This window comes from Tachyglossus aculeatus, unplaced genomic scaffold (assembly GCF_015852505.1).
Source record: "Tachyglossus aculeatus isolate mTacAcu1 unplaced genomic scaffold, mTacAcu1.pri scaffold_137_arrow_ctg1, whole genome shotgun sequence".
NCBI lineage: Eukaryota > Metazoa > Chordata > Mammalia > Monotremata > Tachyglossidae > Tachyglossus > Tachyglossus aculeatus.
In genome coordinates, this window is record NW_024044864.1 from 481,586 (window position 1) to 500,986 (window position 19,401).

The 19,401-nt window shown below is 47.6% G+C and overlaps 1 pseudogene; it reads left to right on the top strand.

Moving 5' to 3' along the window:
• The first annotated feature begins 377 nt into the window (after window positions 1-377).
• LOC119923038 lies at window positions 378-8,225 on the top strand (annotated as a pseudogene).
• Window positions 8,226-19,401: the final 11,176 nt, after the last annotated feature.

Consider the following 19,401-nt stretch of genomic DNA (forward strand, 5'->3'; position numbering starts at 1 on the left):
TCAAGAGTTGTTGGGGAGAATCCAATACAACAGAGTTGGCAGACACGTTCCCCAACCACAACAAGTCTACCGTCTATAGGGTGAGACGGACATTAATATAAATACATAATTAATAGTCTGTAATTTAAATATATGTATATAAATGCTGAGGGGCTAAGGGTGAGACAAAGATCAGCCCCCCCAAATGTCCCAGATCCAAGTGCTAAGATGATGGAGAAGGGAGAGAGAACCAGGAAAAAGAGGGCTCATTCGGGAAAGGCCTCTTAGAGATGGGACCTTAATGAGACTTCGAAGATGGAGAGAGTGGTGTTCTGGTGTCTGTGGCTGACGAGTTCCAGGCCAGGGGCGGGATGTGGGAAAGACGAGAATGGGGCACGATGAGAAAGCCGGCATTAGGGGGCGAAGGGTGAGGGCTGGACTGGAGTAGGGCAAGACGAACGTGAAAGCTACTGACCCAGGAAATCAGGAAGACCAGTGCGTTTACAGACTGGCCTAACCTCCTCGACGTCATCCTGTGAGGTAGAAGCCACCAAGGGCGTGAAGGACCCGGAGAGCCCATCTCACGATGCACACAGACTCCTTGCCTTCGTCTCCTCTTGAGAATCGCCCACAGATAATAATGACGGTATTTAAGTGCTTACTATGTGCAAAGCACTGTTCTAAGCGCTGACTGTTCTAAGCGCTGGGGGGATACAAGGTGATCAGGTTGTCCCCCGTGGGGCTCACAGTCTTCATCCCAATTTTACAGTTGAGGGAACTGAAGCACAGAGAAGTGAAGTGACGTGAGTCACACAGCTGACAGATGGCCCAGGAGCTTTGGGAAAGAAAGAAGACATCACCATCTGGAGGGGCTCCCAGCTCCTTGCGACAGAGATCGGGGCTTGGGTTTTAGTTTCCAAGCACTTCATACAGTCCACTGCAGATTGTAAGCACCTCAAGGGCAGAAATTGCTCTACTTCCTCAATTCTACTCTCCAAACCACTTAGTAGAGGTCTGTGCAAACAAAAAGTGCTCAGAAATTATCCACTAGGTCACACTGAGAAGTAGCGTGGCCTAGTCGATAGAGACCGGGCCTGGGAACCAGAAGGACCTGGGGTTTTTTTTAATGGCATTTAGTAAGCACTTGCTACGTGCAAACATAGTTCTAAGCACTGGGGAAGTTACAAGGTGATCAGGTTGTCCCACGGGGGGCTCACAGTCTTCATCCCCATTTTACAGATGAGGTCACTGAGACACAAAGAAGTTAAGTGACTTGCCCAAAGTCACACAGCTGACAATTGGCGGAGCCGGGATTTGAACCCATGACCTCTGACTCCAAAGCCAGTGCTTTTTCTACTGAGTAACGCTGCTTCTCCATTCCAATTAGTTCGTTCCCATCCTGACTCTGTCTGACTTTGACTGAACCAGACCTGATTATCTTGTATCTACCCCAAGGTTGAGAACTGTGCTTAGCACATAGTAAGGGCTTAACAAATACCACAGTTTTCATTCTTATTATTATCCCCGTGATGGTCAAAGTGCTTAGCACAAAGTAAGACCTGCCAGGTCTTACTTTATTCATCTCCCCTCCCAGCCCCACAGCACTTACGTCCGTATCTGAAATTTCTTTATTTATTCATTTTTTAATGGCATTTATTAAGCGCTTACTATGTTGTCAGTCACCCCTTCTAGACCGTAAGCTCATTGTGGGCAGAGAATATATGTATTTAATGTTATGTCATACTCTCCCAAGCGCTTAGTACTGAGCTTTGCACACAGTAAGCACTCAATGAATACGATTGAATGAAAACATGAATGAATGAAAGTGCTTAGCAGAGTACTCGGCACATAGTAAGCACTCAATAATAATAACAAAGGTATTCCATAAGCGCTTACTATGTGCCTTGCACTGTTCTAAGCACTGGGGGAGATACAAGGTGATCAAGTTGTCCCACGTGGGGGGCTCACAGTCTTAATCCCCATTTTACAGATGAGGTTAATTGAGGTACAGAGAAGTGAAGTGACTTGCCCAAGGTCACACAGCAGACAATAATAATAATAATAATAATTGTATTTGTTAAGTGCTTACTATGTGCAAAGCACTGTTCTAAGCGCTGGGGGGGATACAAGGTGACCAGGTTGTCCCACGTGGGGCTCACAGTGTTAATCCCCATTTTGCAGATGAGGTAACTGAGGCACAGAGAAGTTAAGTGACTTGCCCAGAGTCACACAGCTGACAAGCGGTGGAGTCGGGATTAGAACCCACGACCTCTGACTCCCAAGCCCGGGCTCTTGCCACTAGGCCACGCTGCTTCTCTTCATATCCACCAGACAGTGACTCTGCCCCCTTTCAAAGTCTTATTGAAGGCTCATCTCCTCCAAGAGGCCTTCTCTGACTGCCCTCCTTTCCTCTTCTCCCACTCCCTTCTGCGTTGTCCTGACTTTCTCCCTTTCCGCATCCCCCCTCCCAGCCCCACAGCACTGATAATAATAATAATGATGGCATTTATTAAGCGCTTACTATGTGCAAAACACTGTTCTAAGCGCTGGGGAAGATACCAGGTGATCAGGTAGTCCCACGGAGGGCTCACAGTCTTCATCCCCATTTTACAGATGAAGGAACTGAGGCACAGAGAAGTGAAATGACCTGTCCAAAGTCACACAGCTGACAAGCGGCGGAGCCGGGATTTGAACCCATGCCCTCTGACTCCAAAGCCCGGGCTCTTTCCACGGAGCCACGCTGCTTCTCTGCTTCACTGAAGTCCGCATCTATCATTTATTTCTATTAATATCTGCCTCCCTCTCTAGACTGTAAACTCGTTGTGGGCAGGAAATCTGACTGTTTATCGTTATATTGTCCTCTCCCAAGCACTTAGTGTGGTGCTCTGCACACAGCAAGCGCTCAATAAATACATCGAATCTCGGCTCTGCCACTTAGCTATGTGACCTTGGCCGAGCCACTCAACTTCTCTGTGCCTCAGTTACCACATGTGTAAAATGGGGATGAAGACTGCGAGCCCCACCTGGGACAACCTTATCACTTTATAACCTTCACAGCGCTTAGAACAGTGCTTTGCACATAGTAAGCGCTTAACAAATACCATTATTAATATTATTATTATTATTTGACCGACTGACTAACCACTTTAAGAGGTAAGAGTAAGAAAAAGACCGACATCATATCCTGATGAGAGTTCGACCCTCTCCCACTTGTCATGAGACCGTGAACCCCACATGGGACAGGCACTGTGTCCAACTCAATTTGCTCCTATCCACCTCAGCGCTTAGTACAGTGCCTGACAAGTAGTAAGCGCTTAACAAATACCATTATTATTGTTATTATTATTATTGTTAATGGCTCTAACGGTCACATCGTCCCGCTCCTGTCCAGTCTCCCCTCAGCCTCTCCCAGAGTCCTCCACTCCCCGGACCGGGAACCAGAGGAAGTCAACAGCCAACCAAGAAACCGAGGAAATCTCAGGGCGGAATTCGATAATCCCGCCTCCTAATTGCCCACTGAGGCCCAACTTGGAAGCAACAGACCCATCCCCCGTAGGGATATCCCCAAGCCTTGCCTTTGTACTCCGGAAACTTCGTATCCGCGACAAACAAATCAGTCGTTTACTTAAGCAGGAGTGAGAAGCCAACTACATGACAGGAGGGCTCTGTGGCTGATTGCAGAGGAAGCCGAGACTCGGATTTATTCTTCGTTATTCTCCCGTGGCAGGACCACCTACCCCAAATAGCCGCCCCTGAGGAATGCACGTTAGTGGCTACTTTTTTTCTTGGTTTTTAATGGTATTTGTTATGTGCTTTCTATGCGCCTGGCTAAGCGCGGGGGTAGATGCAAGATAATCAGGTGGGACTCAGTCCCTGTCCCACGTGGAACTCACAGAGGGAGGACAGTCACTGAATCCCCATTCTAGAGAAGAAGAAGAACCAGGTGCACGAAGTAAATTGACTTGTCCAACGTCACAGAGCAGGCAAGAGGCAGAGCTGGAATTAGAACTCAGTCCTCCGACTCCCAGGCCCGGGGTTTTCCCACTAGGCCCCGCGAGGAATGATAAATCCTCCCTCTCCCTAGCTCACAGGGATGTCGTAAGGTCAAAGATGGGATGAACAACTGGAAAAGGCTTTGGAAAAGAAAAGTGCTACGTAATACCCATAATAATTGCAATGCACTCTATACTCAATCGTATTTATTCATTCAATTGAGTGCTTACTGTGTGCAGAGCACTGTACTAAGCGCTTGAGACATACAAGTCGGCAACATATAGAGACGAACCCTACCCGACAACGGGCTCACGGTCTAGAAGGGGGAGACAGACAACAAAATGCTGTGTGATTGTGGGCAAGCCACTTGACTTCTCTGTGCCTCAGTTCCCTCGTCTGTAAAATGGGGATTAAGACCGGGATCCCCATGTCGGACAGGGACTGGGCCCAACCTGATTAGCTCATATCTGCCCCCGCACTTAGTTCAGTGCCTGGCACAGAATAAGCGCTTAACTAATACCATGAGAAGAATGATAATAATAATGTTGGTATTTGTTAAGCGCTTACTATGTGCAAAGTACTGTTCTAAGCGCTGGGGTAGATACAATAGTAATAATAATAGAAATGGCATTTATTAAGCCCTTACTATGTGCAAAGCACTGTTCTAAGCACTGGGGGGAATACAAGGTGATCAGGTTGTCCCACGTGGGGCTTAGAGTCTTCAACCCCATTTTACAGATTAGGCAATTGAGGCACAGAGTAGTTAAGTGGGCCTCAGTTACCTCATCTGTAAAATGGGGATGAGGACTGTGAGCCCCCGTGGGACAACCTGATCACTTTGTAACCTGCCCAGCACTTGCAACAGTGCTTTTCACATAGTAAGCGCTTAAGAAATACCTTCAATATTATGACCTCGGGCAAGTCACTTAACTTCTCTGGGCCTCAGTTTCCTCGCCTGTAAAATGGGGATAATAGGAGATAAATGCCCTGCTCTCCCTCTCTCTTCTGAGCCCACTGTGGGACGGGGACTGTGTCTGACCTGATTTTCTGGTATATTTTTAGTAGTATTTGTTAAGTGCTTTCTTTGTGCCAGCCACTGTTCTAAACGTTGGGGTAGTTAGAAGGTTGGACAATATCCATGTACCGCATGGGGCTCATTTTGCAGATGAGACAACTGAGGTGCAGAGAAGTGAAGTGATTTGCCCAAAGTCACACAGCAGACAAGTGACGGAACCAGGGTTAGAACCCTAGTCCTTCTGACTCCCAGGCTGCTTGGCAAATAGTGAATGTTTAACCAATACCACAATTATTCTTACTATAAAGGTAATCTTGGGCCAGATTTGATTAACTGGGGCCAGATTTGATTCTTTTCTACCTTCCCCAATGCTCAGTACAGTTCTTAGCATAGTAAGTGCTTAACAAATACCATAATTATACTATCATCAACAACATCGATGGTATTTGCTGAGCACTTACTGTGAGTACAGCACTGTACTAAGCGCCTGGGAGAGTACCGTATAACAGAGGTGGTAGACACATTCCTTGCCCACGAGGAGCTTACAATCTAGAGGGGGAGACAGAAATGACTATAAAGCCCATTGTTGGGTAGGAACCGTCTCTCTAGGTTGTCGACTTGTACTTCACAAGCGCTTAGTACAGTGCTCTGAGAAGAAGAAGAAGAAGAAGAAGAAGAAGAAGAAGAAGAAGAAGAAGAAGAAGAAGAAGAAGGATGAGGAGGAGGAGGAGGAGAAGAAGAAGAAGAAGAAGAAGAAGAAGAAGAAGAAGAAGAAGAAGAAGAAGAAGAAGAAGAAGAAGAAGAAGAAGAAGAAGAAGAAGAAGAAGAAGAAGAAGAAGAAGAAGAAGGATGAGGAGGAGGAGGAGGAGGAGAAGAAGAAGAAGAAGAAGAAGAAGAAGAAGAAGAAGAAGAAGAAGAAGAAGAAGAAGAAGAAGAAATAAAAAATCTCCTCAAAAATCTCCAGTGGCTACCAATCAACCTACGCATCAGGCAGAAACTCCTCACCCTCGGCTTCAAGGCTCTCCATCACCTCGCCCCCTCCTACCGCACCTCCCTTCTCTCCTTCTACAGCCCAGCCCGCATCCTCCGCTCCTCTGCCGCTAATCTCCTCACGGTGCCTCGTTCTCGCCTGTCCCGCCGTCGACCCCCGGCCCACGTCATCCCCCTTGCCTGGAATGCCCTCCCTCCCCACATCCGCTAAGCTAGGTCTCTTCCTCCCTTCAAGGCCCTACTGAGAGCTCACCTCCTCCAGAAGGCCTTCCCAGACTGAGCCCCCTCCTTCCTCTCCCCCTCTTCTCCCTCTCCATCCCCCCGCCTTACCTCCTTCCCTTCCCCACAGCACCTGTATATATGTATATATGTTTGTACGTATTTATTACTCTATTCATTTATTTATTTTACTTGTACATATCTATTCTATTTATTTTATTTTGTTAATATGTTTTGTTTTGTTCTCTGTCTCCCCCTCCTAGACTGTGAGCCCACTGTTGGGCTCCCTCTATGTGTTGCCAACTAGTACTTCCCAAGCGCTTAGTACAGTGCTCTGCACACAGTAAGCGCTCAATATATGCGATTGATTGATTGATTGATTGATTGATTGAAGAAGAAGAAGAAGAAGATGGCTTATTGGAAAGAGCCCGGGTTTGGGAGTTAGAGGACATGGGTTCTAATCCCGGCTCTGCCACTTGTCTGCTGTGTGATCTTGGGCAAGCCACTTTGCTTCTCTGTGCCTCAGTTCCCTCATCTGTAAAAAGGGGGTTAAGACTGTGAGCCCCACGTGGGACAACCTGATTACTTTGTATCCCCCAAGCGCTTAAAGCAGTAATTGGCACATAGTAAGCACTTAATAAATACCATTAGTAGTAGTAGTAGTAGTAGTAGTAGTAGTAGTAGTAGTAGTAGCAATAGTAGTAGTAAACTACTTCTATTGTTTCATCAGTTTCTCTTAAACAATTAATAAATACCATTATTATTATTAGTAGTAGTAATTTTAGTAGTAAACTACTTTTTTCCTCAGTTTCTCTGGTTTCCTCACTACTCCCAGGTGAACATTGTAAAAGGGCGGTTTCCAGAGCCAGGAATGACGGAGAAGACCAAAGAAGCAGCCAGCAGCTTTTCCCTTGATCTGGATCACCAGTTCTCCTTCTCCCCTTCCCCACCAGCTCTGCCCTTCTCCGTCAGCTCTCCCTTTCGCCTTCACCACCGATTCTCCCTTTCCCCTTTCTCCCACCTACCTCCGCACCAGCTCTCCCGCCTCATTCCACGGCCATCCGTCCCTGTCTCCTTCGGCATCCCCCGTCCGATCCCCCTGAAAGCCCGAAGAACCGCAGCGCCGTGTCCGAGTTCGTCATCCTTGGCCTTTTGAACCGCCCCGAGATGCAGCCCCTCCTCTTCGCCGTCTTTCTGTGCGTCTACCTGGTGGCCGTGCTGGGAAATGGTCTCATCATGGCCGCGGTCTCCCTCAGCGCGGCCCTGCACACGCCCATGTACGTCATGCTGCTGCCTCTGGTCCTGGTGGACGTCGTGTGCACCTCCTCCATCGTCCCCAAGATGCTGGAGACCACACTGGGTCCCCGGAAGACCATCTCCTACAGCGGCTGCATGGCCCAGCTCCTCTTCTTCACCTGGTCCCTGGGGGCCAAGATGGTCCTCTTCACCGCCATGGCCTTCGACCGCTACGTGGCCATCTGCTTCCCCCCGCCCCCCGCTATGCCGCCGTCATGAGCTGGCAGACATGCTCCGCCCTCCTGGCCGCCGTCCTCCTCGTCGCCGTCACCAACGCCTGGGTGCACACGGTCCTCGTCCTCCGGCTGACCTCCTGCGGGTCGGACGCCATCGACCACTTCTTCTGCGAGATCCCCGCCCTGCTGGCCCCGTCCGGGCCAACGAGGTGATGGTCTTCGTGGCCGACGTCGCCCTGGCCATGGGGGACTTCGTGCTGACCTGCCTCTCCTACGGCTTCATCGTGGCCGCCATCCTCCGCATCCGGTCGGCCGAAGGCAAGAGGAAGGCCTTCTCCATCTGCTCCTCCCACCTCTGCGTGGTCTCCCTCTACTACTCTCCGGTCATCTACACCTACTTCCGGCCCGCCTCCTCCCACTCGTTCGACAGGGACAAGGTGGTGGCCGCCTTATACACGCTGGTCATGCCCACCCTAAACCCCATCGTCTGTAGCCTCCGCAACAGAGAGATCCAGGCGGGCATCCGGAAGGTCTTCTCCTCCCTGAAGTGCCGATAGGAATGATAATAGTCATTATTCTTATTTTGGTAATCGTGGAGAGTTTACTGGCTGCCGAGTGCCGTTCTAAATTCCGGGATAGATAAAAGTTGATCAGGTTTGACGCGGTCTCTGTCCAACATGGGGTTTACTATCTTAATCTTCATTTCCCAGATGAGGTAACAGAGCCCAGAAAAGTGAAGGGACTTGCCCAAAGTCACACAGCTGACAAGCGACGGAGTTGGGATTAGAACCCGCATCCTTCTGAATACCAGGCCCGGGCTCTATCCACTAAGCCACATTGCTTCTCTGCAATGAGGGGGTGAGAGTTTCTTCTCCACCGCCACCTGGAGTAATTCATTCATTCAATCGTATTTATTGAGCGCTTAATGTGTGCAGAACACTGTACTAATGATAATGATAATGATAATAATAGTTTTTAAGCACTTACTATGTGCCAGGCACTGCATTAAGCACCAGGGTGGATAGAAACAAATCGGGTTGGACACAGTCTCTGTCCCACTTGGGGCTCACAGTCTCAATCCCCATTTTACAGATGAGGTAACTGAGGCCCAGAGAATAATGATACTAATAACTGTCGTATTTGTTAAGCGCTTCCTAATTGCCAGGCACTGAACTAAGCGCTGGGGTGGATACAAACAAATCCGTTTGGATACAGTCTGTCCCACTTGGGGCTTACAGTCTCAATCCCCATGTTATAGATGAGGTAACTGAGGCCCAGAGAATAATGATACTAATAACCTTTGTATTTGTTAAGCGCTTCCTATGTGCCGGGCACTGAACTAAGTGCTGGGGTGGATACAAGCAAATCGGGTTGGAGACAGTTCCTGTCCCACGTGGGGCTCAGAGTCTTCATCCCCATTTTACAGATGAGGTTACCGAGGCACAGAGAAGTGAAATGACTTGTCCAAGGTCGCACAGCAGATGAGTGGCAGAGCCAGGATTAGAACCTGGCTATCCGCTAAACCACGATGCTTCATGGAGGGGCATAAGGGACAACTAAATATTTTCCTACCCTAATAATAATGATAATAATAATCCCTAATCCTTTGGAGTCTATGAAAGAGGATGGAGATGCACGCTGGCCATTATAATAATAATAATAATGATGGGATTTGTTAAGCACTAATCACTGTTCTAAGCACGGGGGGAGATACAAGGAAATCAGGTTGTCCCACGTGTCCCTGTCTTAACCCCTATTTTACAGATGAGGGAACTGAGGCCCAAAGAAGTGAAGTGACTTGCCCAAAGTCATACAGCTGATACGAACCCATGACCTCTGACCCCCAGGCCTGCACGCTTTCTAAACCACCCTGCTTCTCTACAAATTTTGTACTGTGCCAAGCACTGTTCTAAGGGCTGGGGCAGATACAAGGTCATCAGGTTGTCTCCTTGTCTTCGCTCCCAAACCCTGCCCTCTCCCTGACTTTCCAATCTCTGTTGACGGCACTACTATCCTTCCCGTCTCACAAGCCCGCAAACTTGGTGTCATCCTCTACCCCGCACTCTCATTCACCCCTCACATCCAAGCCGTCACCAAAACCTGCCGGTCCCAGCTCCGCAACATTGCCAAGATCCGCCTTTTCCTCTCCATCCATACCGCTACCCTGCTCGTTCAAGCTCTCATCCTATGCCGTTTGGACTACTGCATCAGCCTTCTCTCTGATCTCCCATCCTCGTGTCTCTCCCCACTTCAATCCATACTTCATGCTGCTGCCCGGATTGTCTTTGTCCAGAAACGCTCTGGGCATATTACTCCCCTCCTCAAAAATCTCCAGTGGCTACCAATCAATCTGCGCATCAGGCAGAAACTCCTCACCCTGGGCTTCAAGGCTCTCCATCACCTTGCCCCCTCCTACCTCACCTCCCTTCTCTCCTTCTACAGCCAACCCCGCACCCTCCGCTCCTCTGCCGCTAATCTCCTCACCGTACCTCGTTCTCGCCTGTCCCGCCATCGATCCCCGGCCCACGTCATCCCCCGGGCCTGGAATGCCCTCCCTCTGCCCATCCGCCAAGCTAGCTCTCTTCTTCCCTTCAAGGCCCTACTGAGAGCTCACCTCCTCCAGGAGGCCTTCCCAGACTGAGCCCCTTCCTTCCTCTCCTCCTCGTTCCCCTCTCCATCCCCCCATCTTACCTCCTTCCCTTCCCTACAGCACCTGTATATATGTATATATGTTGGTAAATATTTATTACTCTATTTATTTATTTATTTATTTTACTTGTACATATCTATTCTATTTATTTTATTTTGTTAGTATGTTTGGTTTTGTTCTCTGTCTCCCCCTTTTAGACTGGGAGCCCACTGTTGGGTAGGGACTGTTTCTAAATGCTGCGAACTTGTACTTCCCAAGCGCTTAGTACAGTGCTCTGCACACAGTAAGCGCTCAATAAATACGATTGACTGATCAGGTTGTCCCATGTGGGGCTCACAGTCTTCATCCCCATTTTACAAGTGAGGGAACTGAGGCCCAGAGAAATTAAGTGGCTTGCCCAAGGTCACACCGCTGATAAGTGGCGGATCCGGGATTAGAACCCACGACCTCTGACCGCCCAAGCCCAAGCTCTTTCATTCATTCATTCATTCGCGCTTAGTCCAGTGCTCTGCACACAGTAAACGCTCAATAAATACAATCGAATGAGCACTGGACTAAGCACTTCGGAAGTATAAGTCGGCAACATGGCATGCTGTTTAGCTCTCCCACCTCGCCTCAACAAGACTCTCAGCCCACTGAGAGCAAAGACTTTGCCTTACTCAGGTCATCTACCCTTTCCTCGGCCACCCTGCCTGGAGACGATCCCAAATCACTTCCCATTCACGAGCTAGAGGGCCCGCAGAGTGCAAGGGATAATTTCCATATCCGATGGAAAACGCCGGGAAAATGTTCATGTTTGATTCATTCATTCGTTCAGTCGTATTTATTGAGCGCTTACTGTATGCAGAGCACTGGACTAAGCGCTTGGGAAGTACAAGTCGGGAACATCTAGAGATGGTCCCTACCCGACGATGGGCTCACAGTCTATAAGGGGGAGACAGACGACAAAACCAAACATTTTGAAAGGGATCAAAATCATCAGAACAAATAGAATTATAGCTATAGGCACATCAGTAATAAAATAAATAGAATTGTAAATATGTAAGAGTAAAATAAATAGAGCAATGAATCTGTACAAATATGTACAAGTGCTGTGGGTAGGGGAAGGAGGTAGGGTGGGGGGATGGGGAGGAGGAGAGGAAAAATGGGGCTCAGTCTGGGAAGGCCTCCTGGAGGAGGTGAGCTCTCAGTAGGGCATTGAAGGGAGGAAGAGAGCTAGCTTGGCGGATATGTAAAAATATGGAACGCTTCAGAAAATCCTATGGCACAGCCTCATAACGTTTGCACCGACGTTCTCCCCTAGTCCTTTCGATCACCGCTATTTCCATACGTAACTATTTGAGCCTCCTCTTCCTCCCGTCTGTTAATAAATGAATTTCAGTATTCCTTCACTGGTCATTCATTCATTCAATCGTATTTACTGAGCACATACTGTGTGCAGAGCACTGGACTAAACGCTTGGGAAGTACAAGTCGGCAACATCGAGAGAGAGTTCGTACCCGACAACAGGCTCACAGTCTAGAAGTAGCGTGGCTCAGTGGAAAGAGCCCGGGCTTTGAAGTCAGTGGTCATGGGTTCAAATCCCGGCTCTGCCAGTTGTCAGCTGTGTGACTTTGAGCAAGTCACTTCAGTTCTCCGTGCCTCAGTGACCTCATGTGGAAAATGGGGATGGACTGTGAGCCCCCCGTGGGGCAACCTGATCACCTTGTAGCCTCCCCAGTACTTAGAACAGTGTTTTGCACATAGTAAGCGCTTAACAAATGCCATCATTATTATTATTATTAGAAGGGGAGACAGACAAAGCGCTTACTAGGGATCCAGCACCGGTCTATGCTCTGGGCTGGATACAAGCTCATCAGTCCCTGTACCACGATATTAATAATAATGGTATTTGTTAAGCGCTTACTAAGTGCCAAGCATCGCTGGGGTAGATATGAGGTAACTGGGGCCCAGTGAAGCGAAGCGACTTGCCCAAGGTCACACGGCAGACAGGTGGCAGAGCCAGGATTAGAACCCAGGTCCTCTTACTCCCAAGCCCGGGCCCTTTCCACTAGGCCACACTGCTCAGTGCATGTTTGCCATCCCCTTTAGAGTGGAAACTCCTTGAAAGCAAGGATCGCGTTTTCTACCTCTCCTCTACTCTCCCAAATGCTCAGTACAGCGCTCTGGACCCAATAGGCGTTCAGTCGGTACTACTAGAGTTTATAGGTCAGGGATCAGATCTTCCACGTCTAGTCTATTCGCCCAAGTGCTCTTGACACAGTAGATGCTTATCTTATTAAAGCGTAAGCATCTTGAGGGTAAGGACAATCGTTCACCCGATTGTATTTTTTGGGCGCTGACTGTGTGCAGAACGCTGTACTAAGCGCTTGGAAAGTACAATTCAGCAATAGAGACAATCCCTGCCCAGACCGGGCTGACAGTCTAGAAGTGGGGAGACCGACAACAAAACAAGTAAACAGGCATCAGTAGTATCGATATAAATAAATAGAATTAGATATCTATATATCTATATCTATATCTATATATATATCCTAACGAGTAGCACTTATTACAGTGCTCTGCACACAGTAAGAGCTCAATAAATTCGATTGAATGAATGAGTAGAAAGGAATTAATGTAAATAAATAAAATTGTAGGTATGTACCTATATGCACAAGTGCTATGGGGTGGGGAGGGGGGACAGAGCAGAGGGAGTGGGTCGGGGCGATGGGGAGGAGAGGGGAAGCTGAGGAAAAGGAGGGACAGGTCTTCTACCTCTATTATATCCTCCCAAGCGCTTAGTAGGGCCTAGGGGCAAGAGCCCGGGCTTGGGAGTCAGAGGTTATGAGTTCTAATCCCGACCCCACCACTTGTCTCCTGTGTGACCTTCGGCAAACCACTTCACCTCTCTGGGCCTCAGTTACCTCTTCTGTAAAATGCTACTGATACCTGTCTACTTGTTTGGTTTTCTTGTCTCTCTCCCCCATTCTAGACCGTGAGCCCGTCGTGGGGTAGGGACAGTCTCCATCAGTTGCCGAATTGTACTCTCCAAGCGCTTAGTCCAGTGCTCTGCATGCAGTAAGTGCTCATTAAATATGATTGGATGAATGAAATGAATGAATAAAATGGATATTGAGACTGTGAGCCCCAGGGAGTAAGGGGACCGAGGTCAACCTGATTGCCCTGTATCTACCCAGCACTTAGAACAGGGCGTGGCACATAGTAAGTGCTAAACAAATACTAAAATTGGTAGTAGTAGTAGCCCAAGCGTCTGTATATAGAAGGTGCTCAATAAACGCCATTGATTACTTAACCCTAGGCGTTGTTTCTGTTTACTCTCCAAAGCATTTAGTGCAGTGCTTAGCACTCAAAAGGCACTCAATGAACACTATTGGTCACTGATTGATTGATTTACGGACCGATCGATCCAAGAAGCCCTGTCCACGAGGAACACTGAGCTCTTTGTAAGTTCCAAGTGAATATTTCCTGCTCCAGTGAGAATAATAACGATGGTATTTGTTAAGCGCTTACTATGTGCCGAGCAGTGTTCTAAGCCCTAGAAGCAGCGTGGCCTAATGGGTAGAGTACAGGCTTGGGAGTCAGAAAGACCTGGGTTCGAATCCTGGCTCCACCCCTTATCTGCTGTGGGAGCCCCTCTAGACAGTAAACTCGTGGGCGGGGAATATATCTGCCCACTCTATTATACCCTACTCTCCCAAGCTCTTAGCCCAGTGCTCTGCACGAAAGAAGTGCTCAATAAATAATATTTATTGATTGGTATAGCCGTAGAGGCAAATCAAGGTATAGAAAAACACCAAAGGAGGTTGTGATTGCCAAGGTGTTGAGGAAGTTGATTTTTTTATCAATAAAAACTTAATAAACAAGTTTTTACTATTAATAGCATTTAATAATAATCTCATAACAATAAGAAGCAGAAGCAGCCCGGGCTTTGGAGTCAGAGGTCATGGGTTCAAATCCCGACTCAGACAATTGTCAGCTGTGTGACTTTGGGCCATGTCACTTCACTTCTCTGGGCCTCAGTGACCTCATCTGTAAAAGGGGGATTAAGACTGTGAGCACCCCGTGGGACAACCTGATCGCCTTGTAACCTCCCCAGTACTTACAACAGTGCTTTGCACATAGTAACCACTTAATAAATTCTATAAAAAAGAATAATAGTGGTGTTTGTTAAGCACCTACTCTGCCAATCACTCTACTAAACATTGAGAGAAATATAAGGTAATCAAGCTGAGCACAGTTCTTGTTTGACGTGGGGTTTACAGTTGAAATAGAAGGGAGAACCCTTCAATCAATCAATCAATCGTATTTAATGAGTGTTTTATGTGTGCAGAACACTGTACTAAGCGCTCGGGAGAGTACGATATCACAGTTGGTAGACACATTCCCCGCCCGCAATGAGCTCACAGTCTAGTGGGGAGAACAGGTATTGAATCCCCATTTTACAGATGAGGAAAATGAGTCCCTCAGCAGTGAAGTGACCTGCCCAAGATCACGGAGCAGAAAGAGCCGGGATTGGAACCCAGAGCACTTTGATTCCCATTGAACTTTCCCAAAAACTTAATATATTGCATTGACTACAGTGGGAACTTAATAAATACCTTTAATACCACAGAAAAGAATTGGACTCAGTGAATTCAATTTCAAAGCCTTCGTCTCAGATTAATTCCCAACCTTTCCTTCCAACACGTCTTGGCACTTTTGGACTTTTTTGCCTTTCCTCAGTACATACGCCTATGCGATTTTTATAACACTGTCATTTATGGGCCCAACACTGTACTATAAGTGCTGAGATCGATACAAGATCAACTGATTGGACACAGTCCCTGGACTCATGGCCTAAGAGGGAGGGAAAACGGGTATTGTATCCCCATTTTACCAATGAAAAATTGAGGCACAAAAAATTAAGGGGCTTTCCAAAAGCCACATGGCCAAAAGTAGCAAAGCCGGTCATCAAACCTATCTCTCAGGTCTTCCAGTCCTGGACTAGGCTAGGATTTGTAAAGTCACATATGACAGTGTCACAAAGGATAATTAGTCGATCAATCAATCAATGGAATTTATTGAGGGCTTACTGTGTACAGAGCACTGGACTAAACGTTTGGGAGAGTACGGCATAATTGCGTTGGTAGTCACTTTTCTTTTTACAGGATTTGTTAACCACTTACTATGTACCAGCACTGTAATAATAATAATAATGATAATAATAATAATAATGGCATTTGTTAAGCGCTTACTATATGCGAAGCACTGTTCTTAGCGCTGGGGAGTGATCAGGTTGTCCCACGTGGGGCTCCCGGTCTTCATCCCCATTTTACAGATGAGGGAACTGAGGCTCAGAGAAGTGAAGTGACTTGCCCAAGGTCACACATCAGACACGTGGCGGAGCCGGGATTGGAACCCACGACCTCTGACTCTTAAGCCCGGGATCTTTTCACTGAGCCTTGCCAAGCATTGGGGTAGATACAGGCTAATCAGATCTCCATCCCCATTTTACCGATGAGGGGACTGAGGCACAGAGATGTGACTTGCCCAGGGTCACACAACAGACAGGAGGAGGAGGCAGAATTAGATTCCAGGACCTCCCAACTCCCAGGCCCGGGTTCTACCCGTTAGGCCACGCTGATTTTCACGCTTCACCTCTCAGTGGGGCTTTGAGCTGGGGGAGAGCCCCTCTAGGAGAAAACAAAATCCCTCCCAGGGGCGCCGACAGGGCCCAGCGATCTGAGGAATTTGGAGGGGCAGGCAGGAAGCAGACCAGAGACGGAATCAGGAGAAAGTCCAGCGTTCTTTCGCATCCGCTGTTCATTTCCCCCGCCTCTCCCTCCTCACCACGTGAGAACCGGGCCTCCGTGTGATTCGAATTCCCTGTCGGGAGCTCGGCTAAACATTTCCGACCGCTGCCGTCTCCTTTTTTCGTTTCCCTCCACCCCGGACGGCCTCCGCCGATGGCTCCGTCGAGGTGGTAGGCCCCGGAGACCTCGTTAGGAAGTCCACCCCCTGGGAGGACGAGGCTGCCAACTGCCTAATCGCCTCCCAGGCGTGTTATTAATAACTTTCTGAAGCGTTGCACTTTTAACGAGTCCCCGAGAGACTCCCCGAAATGGGCGAGGCTTGATTGCTACTTTCCACTGAGCTCGTTTGAGCGTCGGAGCAACAGAGATGCTTCTGGTGGCCCTAGGGCTGCTGAAATGGAGAAGGGAGGCGGGAAGCGTCCCCGGGAGGGCCGAGGCGGACCCCCTCATTTCCTCCGTGCCCCAGGAGTGACCCCGGGCCCGGTCCCATCAGAGAGGAGGCCGAGGATGGAGTCGACCGGGGAAATCAGGTGGCTTCACTCCTGATTGGAGCGAAGTCTTCCTGGCCCTGGGCTCCCAGACAAAGCCTCTTCGGACGGTTTTCCTCGGCTGACGACTCGGATTCTCGCCTAGGCCTCGGGGCTCTGTTGAAATGCAATGGATGAGGTCACTGAAAACACGCACACAGGCACACATCGTGGCTCAGTGGAAAAAGCCCGGGCTTGGGAGGCAGAGGTCGTGGGTTCTAATCCCAGCTCTGCCACTTGTCGGCTGGGTGACTTTGGGCGAGTCACTTAGCTTCTCTGGGCCTTAGTCACCTCATCTGCAAAATGGGGATGAAGACCGTGAGCCCCACGTGGGACAACCTGATCACCTGGTATCCTCCCCAGCTCTTAGAACAGTGCTTGGCACATAGTAAGCGTTTAACAAATGCCATCATTATTTACATTCATATCCATACGTGCATAGCCCCATTCTCTCTCTCTTTTTCTCTCTCTCTTACACACACACACACACACAAACACGCTCACACATATACATAATAATAATGGTAATAATAATGGCAATAATAATAGTAATAATAATAATGTTGGTATTTGTTAAGCGCTTACTATGTGCCAAGCACTCTTTAAAGCGCTGGGGTAGATAAAAGGTAAACAAGGTAATCAGGTTGTCCCACATGGGGCTCACAGTCTTAATCCTCATTTTACAGATGAGGGAACTGAGGCCCAGAGAAGTGAAGTGATTTGTCCAAAGTCACACAGCTGATAACATATGCGTGTTGTACATATATGCATATGTATATATGCAGCAATACAGACGGGCACATAATAAAATCATAATAATGGCATTTGTTAAGCAGTTACTATGTGCCAAGCAATGTTCTAAGCACTAGGGTAGATACCAGGTAATCAGGTTGTCCTACGTGGGGCTCACAGTCTTCATCCCCATTTTACAGATGAGGGAACTGAGGCACAGAGAAGTGAAGTGACATACACACATCCGCATGTACACATTCGCATATATTATGTATACATCTTATACATATGTATAGATCAATAATTTTATTTATTTCTATTGATGCTGTTGATGCCTGTTTACTTGTTTTGATGTCTGTCTCCCCCCTTCTAGACTCTGAGCTCATTGTTTGGTAGGGATTGTCTCTGTTGCTGAATTGTCCTCTCCCATGTGCCTAGTACAGTGCTCTCCACACAGTAAGCGCTCAATAAGCAGCGTGGCTCAGTGGAAAGAGCCCGGGCTTTGGAGTCAGAGGTCAAGGGTTCAAATCCCGGCTCCGCCAACTGTCAGCTGTGTGACTTTGGGCAAGTCACTTAACTTCTCTGTGCCTCAGTTACCTCATCTGGAAAATGGGGATTAAGACTGTGAGCCTCCTGTGGGACAACCTGATCACCTTGTAACCTCCCCAGGGCTTAGAACAGTGCTTTGCACATAGTAAGCGCTTAATAAATGCCATCGTTATTATTATTATGAATAAATATGATTGAATGAAATATAATTGAATGAAATGTGATTGAATGAATTTGTGCATATGCAGAGATATATAAGCATATATATGCATATGTACAAACATACACCGTCACGTATACGGGCATGCATGTATATGCATATGTACCTCTATATGCATGAACACTCAGAAATGCACGTCACTACACTCACACATGTACACGAACACATATGCATATGTATAAGCGCACACCTATGCAAGGGAAGTAGCTGTGGCTCAGTGGAAAGAGCCCAGGCTTGGGAGTCAGAGGTCGTGGGTTCTAATCCCGGCTCCGCCCCTTGTCAGCTAGATGACCTTGGGCAAGTCACTTCACTTCTCCGTGCCTCAGTTCCCTCTTCTGTAAAATGGAGATGAAGACCGTGAGCCCCACGTGGGACAACCTGATGACCTTGTATCTCCCCCAGTGTTTAGAACAGTGCTCGGCACATAGTAAGCGCTTAACATATACCATTATTATTATTATTATTATTATTATTATTACCTATACTCTCACACATACATATGCATACATACATGTATACAAGCACACTAGGGTGGCCACTCACAAAACTTCTATACAGGACAGGTTTGTTTCCCAGGTGGTTTTCAATCGGCAATACTTATCCAGAGGCGACCGGGTCCTTCGTAGTGAGCTAAGCATTGAGTTCTGTACTGTGCTAAGCATTCAGCGCTAACTACTCACCTCTGAGAAGAGTTCAAGAGAAGCAAGAGACACACTTCCTTGCCCTCAAGGAGCTTACAATTTAATGCGGAGATCGAAAGTATTTAAAAGAAGAAAAACAGAGGGAAAAATGAGGATTTAACAGGAAAGGTGACAGGATGAAATGGTTGAATAAAAAATGGAAAGTGTAGGGATGTATAAGGTTAAATAAAACAATTAATAAACATATACATACATATGTATCAATCAATCGATAGTATTTACTGAGTTTGTTCTCTGTACAGAGCACTGTACTGGAGGCTTGGGAGAGTATTAGTGTCCCCATCTAGACCGTCCCCTATGTGGGACAGGGGCTGTGTCCAAACTGCTTAACTTGAATAATAATAATAATAATAATAATAATAATAATAATAATAATAATAATAATAACATTTGTTAAGCGTTTACTATGTGCAAAGCACTGTTATAAGCGCTGGGGAGGATACAAGGTAATCAGATTGTCCCACGTGGGGCTCACAGTCTTCATCCCTATTTTATAGATGAGGTCACTAAGGTCCAGAAAAGTGAAGCGACTTGCCCAGAGTCATCCAGCTGACAAGTG